This window comes from Aulostomus chinensis, chromosome 2 (genome assembly GCF_037954235.1).
Source record: "Aulostomus chinensis isolate RoL2024-O1b breed Wild chromosome 2, RoL_Achi_v1.0, whole genome shotgun sequence".
Taxonomy (NCBI): domain Eukaryota; kingdom Metazoa; phylum Chordata; class Actinopteri; order Syngnathiformes; family Aulostomidae; genus Aulostomus; species Aulostomus chinensis.
This window is the reverse complement of record NC_141321.1, coordinates 9,503,507-9,516,164: the sequence shown is the minus strand read 5'-3', so window position 1 is coordinate 9,516,164 and position 12,658 is coordinate 9,503,507. Positions and strand designations below refer to the sequence as shown.

The 12,658-nt window shown below is 44.9% G+C and overlaps 1 long non-coding RNA gene across 1 annotated transcript; it reads left to right on the top strand.

Moving 5' to 3' along the window:
- Positions 1–4,357: 4,357 nt before the first annotated feature.
- LOC147269021 (uncharacterized) lies at positions 4,358–11,911 on the top strand. Its single transcript, XR_015111236.1, has 3 exons — positions 4,358–4,496; positions 7,663–7,741; positions 11,492–11,911. It is a non-coding gene; the product is annotated as an uncharacterized LOC147269021 (long non-coding RNA).
- The last annotated feature ends 747 nt before the right edge of the window (positions 11,912–12,658 follow it).

The window sequence follows — 12,658 nt, the reverse complement described above, 5'->3', positions numbered from 1 at the left end:
GCCAACAGGTTCAGACTGTAGAGGCCAGTTCTCTAAGCCTTTCTTTTTATTTGGACTTCACTAAGAAAGGCAGCAGAAGTCTGTTTGTCGTGTCAGTCTGTCACCTCCATACACCCTCCCATTGAGAGGGAGGCTGTTGTTGGCCACAGTCATTCTTTTTCTACAGAGGCAGCTTCTCTCGGCGCTGACCAGCCACGTAACTGTAGCTGCTGTGTCTTGGCAGCCGTGTTACCATGTAAACGCTGATTTACAGCTGGGCGACAATTTATTTAAGAATTTATACTCGTCCAGCTGCATTTACACTGATGACAAATTAGTTGGCTGTGTGACTCAACGCATACGTGCTAAGTTTCGTTGTGTACTTCAAACAAGTACTGGGATCTCGTTGTCAGACTGGTCTAAGTTAGACCAAAATTAGTGTGTACGCATTTAAGGAAAAAAAATGATGGTGAATGACTCTTTTAATTTCTTCTTATAAATTTGGGTCCTGTTTTCCCTGCGTGTTGTGCTGCTCCTGAAGCATGCCTTTGTGCCCCTGTGTAACCTGCACAATAGTGAGTTGGAGCTGCTGTTATTCTGGTCTGGACTGCACTGCTTGGTGGTGTGTTTACTGTGTTTGAACCCTAAACTCACCCAGGTGTCATGGTTACATCACAGCTAATCCACTGTGGAGGAGACTTGACAAAGAAATGACTGATGGCTGATTTTATTCTTTCCCATTGCAGACACACTCCAGATATGAGGGGGTGTTTGTCCACCGACAGGGGATACTGAGCCTGCTGAGGGGGGAGTAGAGGTGCTCCCTGACCAAGTGAGTCCTTCCTGGGAGAGCTTTTTAAATTAGATTTCATGTCTGATCATAAGCAGTTGTCCACAGCTTTGCACAGCACCAGGCTAAAATGGGAGTAATTGCTCGGGTTACAGATCTCAATAAAGCACGTTTGGACGATGTGTGAGACAATGTCAGCAATGCTGAGTGGGTCACAGTCCCATTTGGACCCTGTGAATTTCAAGTAATGGATTTCTAGTTTTGTCTTTGTACTTTTATTGTTCTTGCAGTTTTGACCTTTGAGTTGCTTCTTGTTTCTGACACCATAATTCCTTCGAATGGGATTAACAATATATTGCCAACGCCTATCAGTAAAACCCAGCATAGTTCAACAGCACCACAAACTACAGCCTTTAAAATGGCCACTACAATGAATGAACTTCTCCCTCAAACTTATGGAATAAAAATTGAAAATTAGAATTCTCATGAAGGGGAATCTATAGCCGGCGACCCGTCCTGGGTGAACCCCACAGCGGTGATAGGCTCCAGCCCCCCCGCGACCCTTCATCAAGATAAGATGAAGAAAATGGATGGATGGAAATGGGGAATCTATAGTGGGGATTTTGAATTAAACTCAACTGAAAACCTGAAAGTGGTTTTAATGTTTTGGCTGATTGGTGTCTACAGCGTTGTACCCAGGAGACACACTGTTGTATAAGGTTGTTTCACAACTCAGAGGTCAGAAAATTTAATGGAGAGCAGATGTGGATGTCACAGTGTGGAAGTATTTGTCCTTGAAAAAATATGCGTGAAGTATGAAAGACACCTGAGAGTTCAATGGCAACTGATGGAGCATGGTTTTTCTGTAAGATTTGTGTGTGTCTGGAAAAATACCCAGATTAACATTCTGTACCCTCAGTGCCTGCCACTTCCCACAAGGACAGAGAGAAAGCAAACAACTTTCATGTTGGAGTTAACCTTGAGGCACAATGTGGCTCTGCAAATATCCACAGAACTCTCATGTTTCTTTCATATTTCCTGCATGTGGAGGGTCGAGCAACTCTCTGTTGAACAAACGCAAGCATTAACTATGGGAAATATTGCTCAGGGCTCAGGAACATCAACAGCACTTGTGTAATAGAGGGTCCTTCATCCAGCTCCAAATCCCTCAAAGCATTTTACCAGTTACGCGAATCCAAATCTTGATCTTTCAGCTGCTCCCAGTAAGAACGGGTTTTTAAACCAGAGGTCCTTCCTGGCGCAAACCTCCCCTTTTATCCTGGTTTATGACCAGGACCAACCCAGACTGTCATGTCTCGTTGTTTGCTGTGATTCCTGTGCTGCATGTGTCGTGATTAACCTACAAAACAGTGATGGGTTGAGGATGAATATCAGGTACAATAGGTGATGGACTTCTTTTAGTAATACTGATGGAATATATACAGTAGTAGTAACAACAAATGTAACGATGCAGTCACCTCTTCCGAACACAGGAGTACTGTAGAATGACATGGGCCATTGGCCCTGAAGCCTCCCTGCAAGGAAGTATTTTAGGGGATTCTCAGGCTCTTGCATAAACTATCTCCATGGGATTGTGTCACACATCCAGGAGGAGAAACACAGCATCTGGTTTACATCAGATATTCTCTTCGAAACATACAGCTGCTTATTGAGATCATTAGACCGAACACTTCGGTGGACTCCATCTGTATTACAAACATACCCATGTGGGGGGTCTGTAACTGCATTCATGACACCTTGGAATGTGACTGGGGCCCTGAACAACACATAAGAATGTGTAAAGGGTCACGGGGTCATCATTGTTGTGGCTCATGAAGAGTTTTGTAATTCTGGGGTGCATCAAAGAACATTAGTTTACATAATTCCAAAGAAAATGAACTGACTCTTAGTTCTCTGAAGGTGTGTGTGTGTGTGTGTGTGTGTGTGTGTGTGTGTGTGTGTGTGTGTGTGTGTGTGTGTGTGTGTGTGTGTTTGTGTGTGCGTGTTTGTTTCTGGACAGATACCACCTGACAGCTGCCCACAGGAGCCTTACAATAAAACTGAATTATGATGTGAATCAACCTGGATCAGTTCATAGGGAGAGGGGATGATGGAGAGTAGGCACGTAGGAGTGAGTGACAGAGTGTCGCCTGCGAGAAGTGGAAAAAAACAACAACAAAATAGGTTTACAAGATGTGATGATGTAAGTTCACTAAAATAGAATTAAAATTACGAGCCAGCAGCGTGCAGATAATGTTGGTTGGTACCAACCAGCTTACAGTGCTTTCTGAAGGGGAATGTTCTGTTTCTGTGGCGCTGCAATGAAATGTGGAACATGACAAGCTACCACCAAGCCATGTGGTGTTAGCAGTTTGTACTGTAGCTAACAACAACATGACTTAAGAACTTATCCTGACTGCTAGCTAGCTAGCCAGCAATGTTACTGCACTGAGAGAGTGCTGGTGACTGAAATGACACAGTGCTGCTCTATTTTCTCCTGCACTCACTTCAAAATGCACATTTCTATGGCATGGGGCAGTCTATGGATGATCGATACATAGAAGCACGTCTGGGAGTTGAGGATACGTGACCCGTCCATTTAACAACAACAAAATAACATAAATGAAGCAACACTTACATACTTATACTTACTGTTTCTTGTGAATTTGTTTCACTGTAAAATCTGTTTATATTGTATGGAACCACAAAGCTAAACACTATTAATTTAAAGTTAAATTTAATGTTGAACTCTGAGTCTTGACACGGATTTTCTTTTTTTTTTTTTTCCACATGTAAACAGATGTTTCAGAGAGTGACCCGTTAGCAAAGGTATTGAAAGTATTTTGAAACACATCATATCTGGAGAAATTTTTTCATTAATCTAAAATATTTCAACAATTAATTCTGCACTCTTTACTTTTGGATTGGTCCTCAGTCATTCATATACTATACTTGATTATTCTATGAAATGCAGTAGAATGAGGATTAAATAGTGCTGTTGTGGGGTATAATTTCTGAAACAGAAGGGTTTCTCTGCTTTTATAATCATCATTCTTTACTTATTGTTTTTTATCATGACTGTTTCTGTCTATTATACTTTCATTTTTAAAAGGATCTGCTTGAGGAATGCTGAAAACAACCTGACTCGATCAGAGCAGCCACTGTTTGCGTACACTGATTGTGTTATAGCTGTAAATTGAGGCCTCTTTTGAAGAAAACAAACAAGTCACAAGGAGGACACGCTGCCTACTCGGAATGTATGGAATGTAGATGTCAAAGCCTCTTTTGTACTTCTTAAATTTTTTTTTAAAACAAGAAATAAGAACTTTCTCTTTCATCTGAGAATCGAGATGGCTTTCGTGTTCGCCTGCTGTGACTCCTTTAAGAGCAGATTCATAGCCTCTCAACGTCTTCTTTTGTAGCCAAAATTAGCAGCAGCTTGTAAATTGTGCTCTGGTACCAGCAGTGATTCACATACCATAGTTTGACAATCATTTTTCAAACATGTAAATTACATGGAAATAATATAGTGATGTGGATTTTCAGGAGCGGCTGTGAAGCCAAGTCGGGCAGAGACCAAGTCTCCACCCATCTGAGCCTCATCACCTTCTCTCCTAGAGTTTCGAAGAGACACAACTAGATGAGCAAAGGATCCATCCATCCATTTTCTTCCGCTTAGTCCTGTTAAGGGTCACGGGGGGATGGAGCCTATCCCAGCAGCAATCAGGTGAGAGGAGGGGTTCACCCTGGACAGGTCACCAGTCCATCACAGGACCAACACATAGAGACAGACAACCATTCACACTCACAGCCACACCTACGGTCAATTTAGAGTATCAATCAGCCTCGTCCCTCTTGATGCCTTTGGACTGTGGGGGGAAGCTGGAGTACCAGAGAGAACCCACACAGGAACATGGAGAACATGGAGACTCCACACACAAAGATCCCTTGCTGGAGCCAGGACTCCAACCTGGAACCTTCTTGCTGTGAGGCGACAGTGCTGACCACTGCACCGCTGTGCCACCCCACATGGACATATTAAATCTAAATACACATAAAGCAACAGAGGAATTCATGAATACAATTAATAGCTTGAGTCTGTTTCCAAAAATCACCAGGCCCACCAGAATGGCCCAGAACTGTGCCACCTTGATTGATAAAATATACACTAATTTTTCAATCAACAAGGAAAGAAGGAGCTCCTCTCAGGTAGGATGTGAGAGCAGACGTGTGTAGCCGCGGTCCCCCAGTCCCACTGGATTATATTGAATTAAGTTTTGGCTATTTGAAGGATGACCCGAAGGCTCATGACCATATAAATTATATGGACACTTTATTTTGAAGTTGCCTTTATTTTATGAACTTTACTGACTTTGTTTTTCTACTTGTAAGAGACAATTAAAGACTTAATTGTTCAGAGAACACCGAGGCACTTAACCTGACTCTTCTCGTCTTTGTCCTGTGGGATAGAATAAGTCAGAGGGTCCAAGACCCAGCACTTAGTGATTATGTAGCACTAACTGTGTTGTGTGATGTTATATGTTTGTCAAAAAAAAAAAAGGAGGGGGGGGGGGGCGACACTTCTTCTGCCACTAGATGGCAATGCCTGTGACCAAATCACCACTGAAGCACTTTTGCGCTGACTATGGGCTTTTCCTTAAGTCTGAATTCTTGCTTGTGTTGTATGTCGCTTTGGACAAAAGCGTCTGCTAAATGAAATTGTAGAATTGTAGAAGATGCTGACGCCGTTTGATTGTTTGCATCAGTCGCTCATGTGGAATGAAAACCGGAAAATATAGTTTTCAATTGGACCAAGATAAAAATGCAATTTATATAACTGACACAGTTGTTTGGCTTTTTTCAGCGCACATTTAAATCCCTAAATACATTTTTGAATCCCCCTGTGTGCATTATTAGTCGTGAGACTGATTTAACATCATAAATAACACAAGATGGATATTTTCCACATTGTAGCAATGACGCTGCTACTACAGGTTCCTTAGAAAGGCAACGCATTCTCATTGTTAATTTTATTAATCAGTCAGACTTTATTCATACAGTATGACATTCTTGGACAATCTACATATCATCTACATCTTGAGCCTGAGGACAGACACACAGGAGAAAGGAAAATGAACTGATGTAGTCCACAGTGGCTGACCAGAAGTGGCTTGGCCTGCTCCAGCAGTTCCAGGACCTCCCTTTCTCCTGCAGCTCCTCCCTCAGGACCTTTGCCTCATCTCGGTGCTGCGTGACTTCAGGCTGCGATGGTTCCCCTTGAGCCTCTGCAGCCTCTTCAATCTGGGTAACCTGCAGCAGATGGTCCTCCAGGAAAGGTGCTGCATCAGTGTGGTCCTCCTCAGCCTGTGACAGGACCTCCTGGACCTCAGCTTCATCTTGGTGGTCCATTGCCCCAAGCTCCTCTGTTTTCTGTTGGGCCTCTACAGCCTCTTCGATCTGCATAACCTTCAGCAGATCTTCCTCCAGGGTGGGTGCCGCATCAAAGTGGTCCTCTTCAGCCTGTGGCTGGACCTCCAGGACCTCAGCTTCCTCGTCCTGCTCCTTCATGGCCTGCTCCTTCATGGCCTGCTCATAGGCCTCCAGGGCCTTTGCTGCCCTCCACTCTTCCGCCCTACACTCAGCCTTCCTGGCCTTCCATGCAGCCTGCAGCACCCTGGCTTCATTCCTCAGAGCCATGTTCAGGGTCGTTGCAACCCGGTGCTCTTGTTCAGCCTGTGGCTGGACCTCCAGGACCTCAGCTTCCTCATCCCTCTCCTTCATGGCCTGCTCATAGGCCTCCAGGGCATTTGCTGCCCTCCACTCTTCCACCCTACACTCAGCCTTCCTGGCCTTCCATGCGGCCTGCAGGACCCTGGCTTCATTCCTCAGAGCCATGTTAAGGGTCATTGTAGCATCCTGGTGCTCTTGTTCAGCCTGTGGCTGGACCTCCAGGACCTCAGCTTCCTCATCCTTCTCCTTCATGGCCTGCTCATAGGCCTCCAGGGCCTTTGCTGCCTTCCACTCTTCCACCCTACACTCAGCCTTCCTGGCCTTCCATGCGGCCTGCAGGACCCTGGCTTCATTCCTCAGAGCCATGTAAAGGGTCATTGTTGCATCCTGGTGCTCTTGCTCGACACCATGCCACCCAGCCTCCTGGTCATTCCCTTGAAGAGCCATCTTTGGTACTTGAAGGGGTGTTGAGAATTTGGAATATAACTTTTACCTCTGGGGGTAGCTCTTGTTGCTTTTGTGGAGCTCAAACGAAAGGCTCAGGTTGTCTTTGTCGTAGTCTTGGTAAGGCACCAAGAAGTTGGAAATCTGTTCAATGATGAGTGGTGCTGGTTCTTATATGTGCCCTCTCAAAGTTCTTTTGTGATGTCATCATAAAAACATCTGAAACCAAAGATGAATGAAAAATTCTGAGGTCACAGACATGACAAAGAAATGTCACAAGACTAAGAAGCTGACAGACATCACAGATCAAAGTCAGATCAAAGGGAGGTGATGGAAAATTGATCAGCTCCATCAAAACCAGACTGTCACATCTGTGGCCAGATCGGGGGACAATTGCATGTTTTTTTTCGGCCAATGAACACTTGAATATTTAGACTGTAGGGTTTTTGTTGCATGTAGGTAAACAGGAATATCTGGGATTGGGTTCAGCTCCCTGTGGTGTCCAAGCTTATAAATAAGGCTTATTTACCGCATGTAAATATAATAAAGTGTTTAATAAGACTTCATTTATTTTCCATCAGTTATTTTAGAAATAAACACATCTTACATCAATATGTAGGAATCATCACATTTGTGCTGCACATACATTCTAAGGGATTGAATACTGCCTGGGTCTGGGGGTCAAAGGGCCTTCAGTCACATGTCCACTGTGTCCACAGGGAGTCTGCAGTCTCTCAAGCCACCTGCCTGTGAGGAGACCTGGTCTGCCTGATGGAGCCATGATGCTGCATGGGCCAAGTGGGTCGAAAGGAGATTAACCTTCACCTCCTCTGGATGTCACGCTGCACCTGCAAACACATCAGCTTCCAAGAGGAAGGAAAATAGTATCTTAGTACTTTTTACTTTATTATTGTCCATTGCCTGAAACTATAAATCTTGTTTACTGACCTCCCCAGAACCAGGAAAGTACAGAGAACACCTTCCATCCTCTCTTCTGCTTTAGGAGGCTGATAGAAACTGCCTGATTGCTCGTTCGTGTAGCACAATGAGTGGTAGTGAATTGGACATTTAGAATAGTTCAGAATCGTGTTAGGAACATTTTAAAAAGTGATCAAAGATATTTTTCTCTGAATGGTCTTCACCTGCAAAACTATAACTAGGATTGGGTGTAACATTTTTGATGAAATTATGTTTTCACATACTTGTATTAGCCCTGGTGGAACGGTGGTGCAGTGGTCAGCACAGTCACGTCACAGCGAGAAGGTTTCCGGGTTCGAACCCTGGCTGGCCACCTGAATCTCCAGGTGCTCCATTTTCTTCTGCTTATAATGTTAAGGGTCGGGGGGGGGGGGGGGGGTTCACCCTGGACAGGTCACCAGTCCATCACAGGGCCAACACATAGACAACCACTCACACTCACAGCCACACCTACGGTCAATTTAGATTATCAATCAGCCTCGTCCCCTCTTTATGTCTGTGGACTGTGGGAGGAAGCTGGAGTACCAGAGAGAACCCACACAGGAACATGGAGAACATGGAGACTCCACACAGAAAGATCCCTTGCTGGAGCCAGGACTCCAACCTGGAACCTTCTTGCTGTGAGACGACAGTGCTGACCACTGCACCGCTGTGCCACCCCACATGGACATATTAAATCTAAATACACATAAAGCAACAGAGGAATTCATGAATACAATTAATAGCTTGAGTCATTTTCCAAAAATCACCAGGCCCACCAGAATGGCCCAGAACTGTGCCACCTTGATTGATAAAATATACACTAATTTTTCAATCAACAAGGAAAGAAGGAGCTCCTCTCAGGTAGGATGTGAGAGCAGACGTGTGTAGCCGCGGTCCCCCAGTCCCACTGGTTTATATTGAATTAAGTTTTGGCTATTTGAAGAACGACCCGAAGGATCATGACCATATAAATTATATGGACGCTTTATTTTGAAGTTGCCTTTATTTTATGAACTTGACTGACTTTGTTTTTCTACTTGTAAGAGACAATTGAAGACTCAATTATTCAGAGAACACCTAGGCACTTAACCTGACTCTTCTCGTCTTTGTCCTGTGGGATAGAATAAGTCAGAGGGTCCAAGACCCAGCACTTAGTGATTATGTAGCACTAACTGTGTTGAGTGATGTTATATGTTTGTCAAAAAAAAAAGGAGGGGGGGGGGGTGACACTTCTTCTGCCACGAGATGGCAATGCCTGTGACCAAATCACAACTGAAGCACTTTTGTGCTGACTATGGGTTTTTCCTGAAGTCTGAATTCTTGCTTGTGTTGTATGTCGCTTTGGACAAAAGCGTCTGCTGAATGAAATTGTAGAATTGTAGAAGACGCTGACGCCGTTTGATTGTTTGCATCAGTCGCTCATGTGGAATGAAAACCGGAAAATATAGTTTTCAATTGGACCAAGATAAAAATGCAATTTATATAACTGACACAGTTGTTTGGCTTTTTTCAGCGCACATTTAAATCCCTAAATACATTTTTGAATCCCCCTGTGTGCATTATTAGTCGTGAGACTGATTTAACATCATAAATAACACAAGATGGATATTTTCCACATTGTAGCAATGACGCTGCTACTACAGGTTCCTTAGAAAGGCAACGCATTCTCATTGTTAATTTTATTAATCAGTCAGACTTTATTCATACAGTATGACATTCTTGGACAATCTACATATCATCTACATCTTGAGCCTGAGGACAGACACACAGGAGAAAGGAAAATGAACTGATGTAGTCCACAGTAGCCGACCAGAAGTGGCTTGGCCTGCTCCAGCAGTTCCAGGACCTCCCTTTCTCCTGCAGCTCCTCCCTCAGGACCTTTGCCTCATCTCGGTGCTCCGTCACCCCAGGCTGCGGTGGTTCCCCTTGAGCCTCTGCAGCCTCTTCAATCTGGGTAACCTGCAGCAGATGGTCCTCCAGGAAAGGTGCTGCATCAGTGTGGTCCTCCTCAGCCTGTGACATGACCTCCTGGACCTCAGCTTCATCTTGGTGGTCCATTGCCCCAAGCTCCTCTGTTTCCTGTTGGGCCTCTACAGCCTCTTCGATCTGCATAACCTTCAGCAGATCTTCCTCCAGGGCGGGTGCCGCATCAAAGTGGTCCTCTTCAGCCTGTGGCTGGACCTCCAGGACTTCAGCTTCCTCGTCCTGCTCCTTCATGGCCTGCTCATAGGCCTCCAGGGCCTTTGCTGCCTTCCACTCTTCCGCCCTACACTCAGCCTTCCTGGCCTTCCATGCAGCCTGCAGGACCCTGGCTTCATTCCTCAGAGCCATGTTCAGGGTCGTTGTTGCATCCCGGTGCTCTTGTTCAGCCTGTGGCTGGACCTCCAGGACCTCAGCCTCCTCATCCTTCTCCTTCATGGCCTGCTCATAGGCCTCCAGGGCCTTTGCTGCCCTCCACTCTTCCACCCTACACTCAGCCTTCCTGGCCTTCCATGCGGCCTGCAGGACCCTGGCTTCATTCCTCAGAGCCATGTTAAGGGTCATTGTAGCATCCTGGTGCTCTTGTTCAGCCTGTGGCTGGACCTCCAGGACCTCAGCCTCCTCATCCTTCTCCTTCATGGCCTGCTCATAGGCCTCCAGGGCCTTTGCTGCCCTCCACTCTTCCGCCCTACACTCAGCCTTCCTGGACCTCCATGCAGCCTGCAGGACCCTGGCTTCATTCCTCAGAGTCATGTTAAGGGTCATTGTAGCATCCTGGTGCTCTTGCTCGACACCATGCCACCCAGCCTCCTGGTCATTCCCTTGAAGAGCCATCTTTGGTACTTGAAGGGGTGTTGAGAATTTGGAATATAACTTTTACCTATGGGGGTAGCTCTTGTTGCTTTTGTGGAGCTCCAACCAAAGGCTCAGGTTGTCTTTGTCGTAGTCTTGGTAAGGCACCAAGAAGTTGGAAATCTGTTCAGTGATGAGTGGTGCTGGTTCTTATGTGTGCCCTCTCAAAGTTCTTTTGTGATGTCATCATAAAAACATCTGAAACCAAAGATGAATGAAAAATTCTGAGATCACAGACATGACAAAGAAATGTCACAAGACTAAGAAGCTGAAAGACATCACAGATCAAAGTCAGATCAAAGGGAGGTGATGGAAGATTATTGACAGAACACTGCAATAAAAGTTTTTGTAGTTGGAGTAATTATTCTGGAACAATACATCAACTCAATCAAAACCAGACTGTCACATCTGTGGCCAGATTGAGAGACAATTGCATGTTTTTTTTAGGCCAATGAACACTTGAATACTTAGACAGTAGGGTTTATGTTGCATGTAGGTAAACAGGAATATCTGGGATTGGGTTCAGCTCCCTGTGGTGTCCATGCTTATAAATAAGGCTTATTTACCGCATGTAAATATAATAAAGTGTTTAATAAGACTTCATTTATTTTCCATCAGTTACTTTAGAAATAAACACATCTTACATCAATATGTAGGAATCATCACATTTGTGCTGCACATACATTCTAAGAGATTGAATACTGCCTGGGTCTGGGGGTCAAAGGGCCTTCAGTCACATGTCCACTGTGTCCACAGGGAGTCTGCAGGCTCTCAAGCCACCTGCCTGTGAGGAGACCTGGTCTGCCTGATGGAGCCATGATGCTGCCTGGGCCAAGTGGGTCGAAAGGAGATTAACCTTCACCTCCTCTGGATGTCACGCTGCACCTGCAAACACATCAGCTTCCAAGAGGAAGGAAAATAGTATATTAGTATTTTTTACTTTATTATTGTCCATTGCCTGAAACTATAAATCTTGTTTACTGACCTCCCCAGAACCAGGAAAGTACAGAGAACACCTTCCATCCTCTCTTCTGCTTTAGGAGGCTGATAGAAACTGCCTGATTGCTCATTCGTGTAGCACAATGAATGGTAGTGAATTGGACATTTAGAATAGTTCAGAATCGTGTTAGGAATATTTTAAAAAGTGATCAAAGATATTTTTCTCTGAATGGTCTTCACCTGCAAAACTATAACTAGGATTGGGCGTAACATTTTTGATGAAATTATGTTTTCACATACTTGTATTCGCCCTGGTGGAACAGTGGTGCAGTGGTCAGCACTGTCACCTCACAGCAAGAAGGTTCCAGGTTCCAGTCCCGGCTCGGGCACAGGATCTTTCTGTGTGAGTCTCCATGTTCTCCCTGTTCCTGTGTGGATTCTCTCCAGGTACTCCAGCTTCCTCCCACAGTCCAAAGACATCAAGAGGGGACGAGGCTGATTGATACTCTAAATTGACTGTAGGTGTGACTGTGAGTGTGAATGGTTGTCTGTCTCTATGTGTTGGTCCTGTGATGGACTGGTGACCTGTCCAGGGTGAAACCCCCCCCCCCCCGACCCTTAACATTATAAGCAGAAGAAAATGGAGCGCCTGGAGAGAACCCACATAGGCACAGGGAGAACATGCAGACTCCACACAGAAAGATCCTGTAAGCCGAGACTCCAACCCGCAGCCTTCTTCCTGTGAGGCAACAGTGCTGACCACTGCACTGCTGTTCCGCCCCCACATGGATATATTAAATCTAAATACACATAAAGCAACAGAGAAATTCATGAATACAATTAAAAGCTTGAGTCTTTTTCCAAAACTCACCAGAATTCCACCGAACTGTGCATTCTTGATTGATAACATATACACGAATGAAACTGAAGGCAAAACGATCAGTGGTTTACTAATGAATGACATCAGTGATCACCTATTAGTTT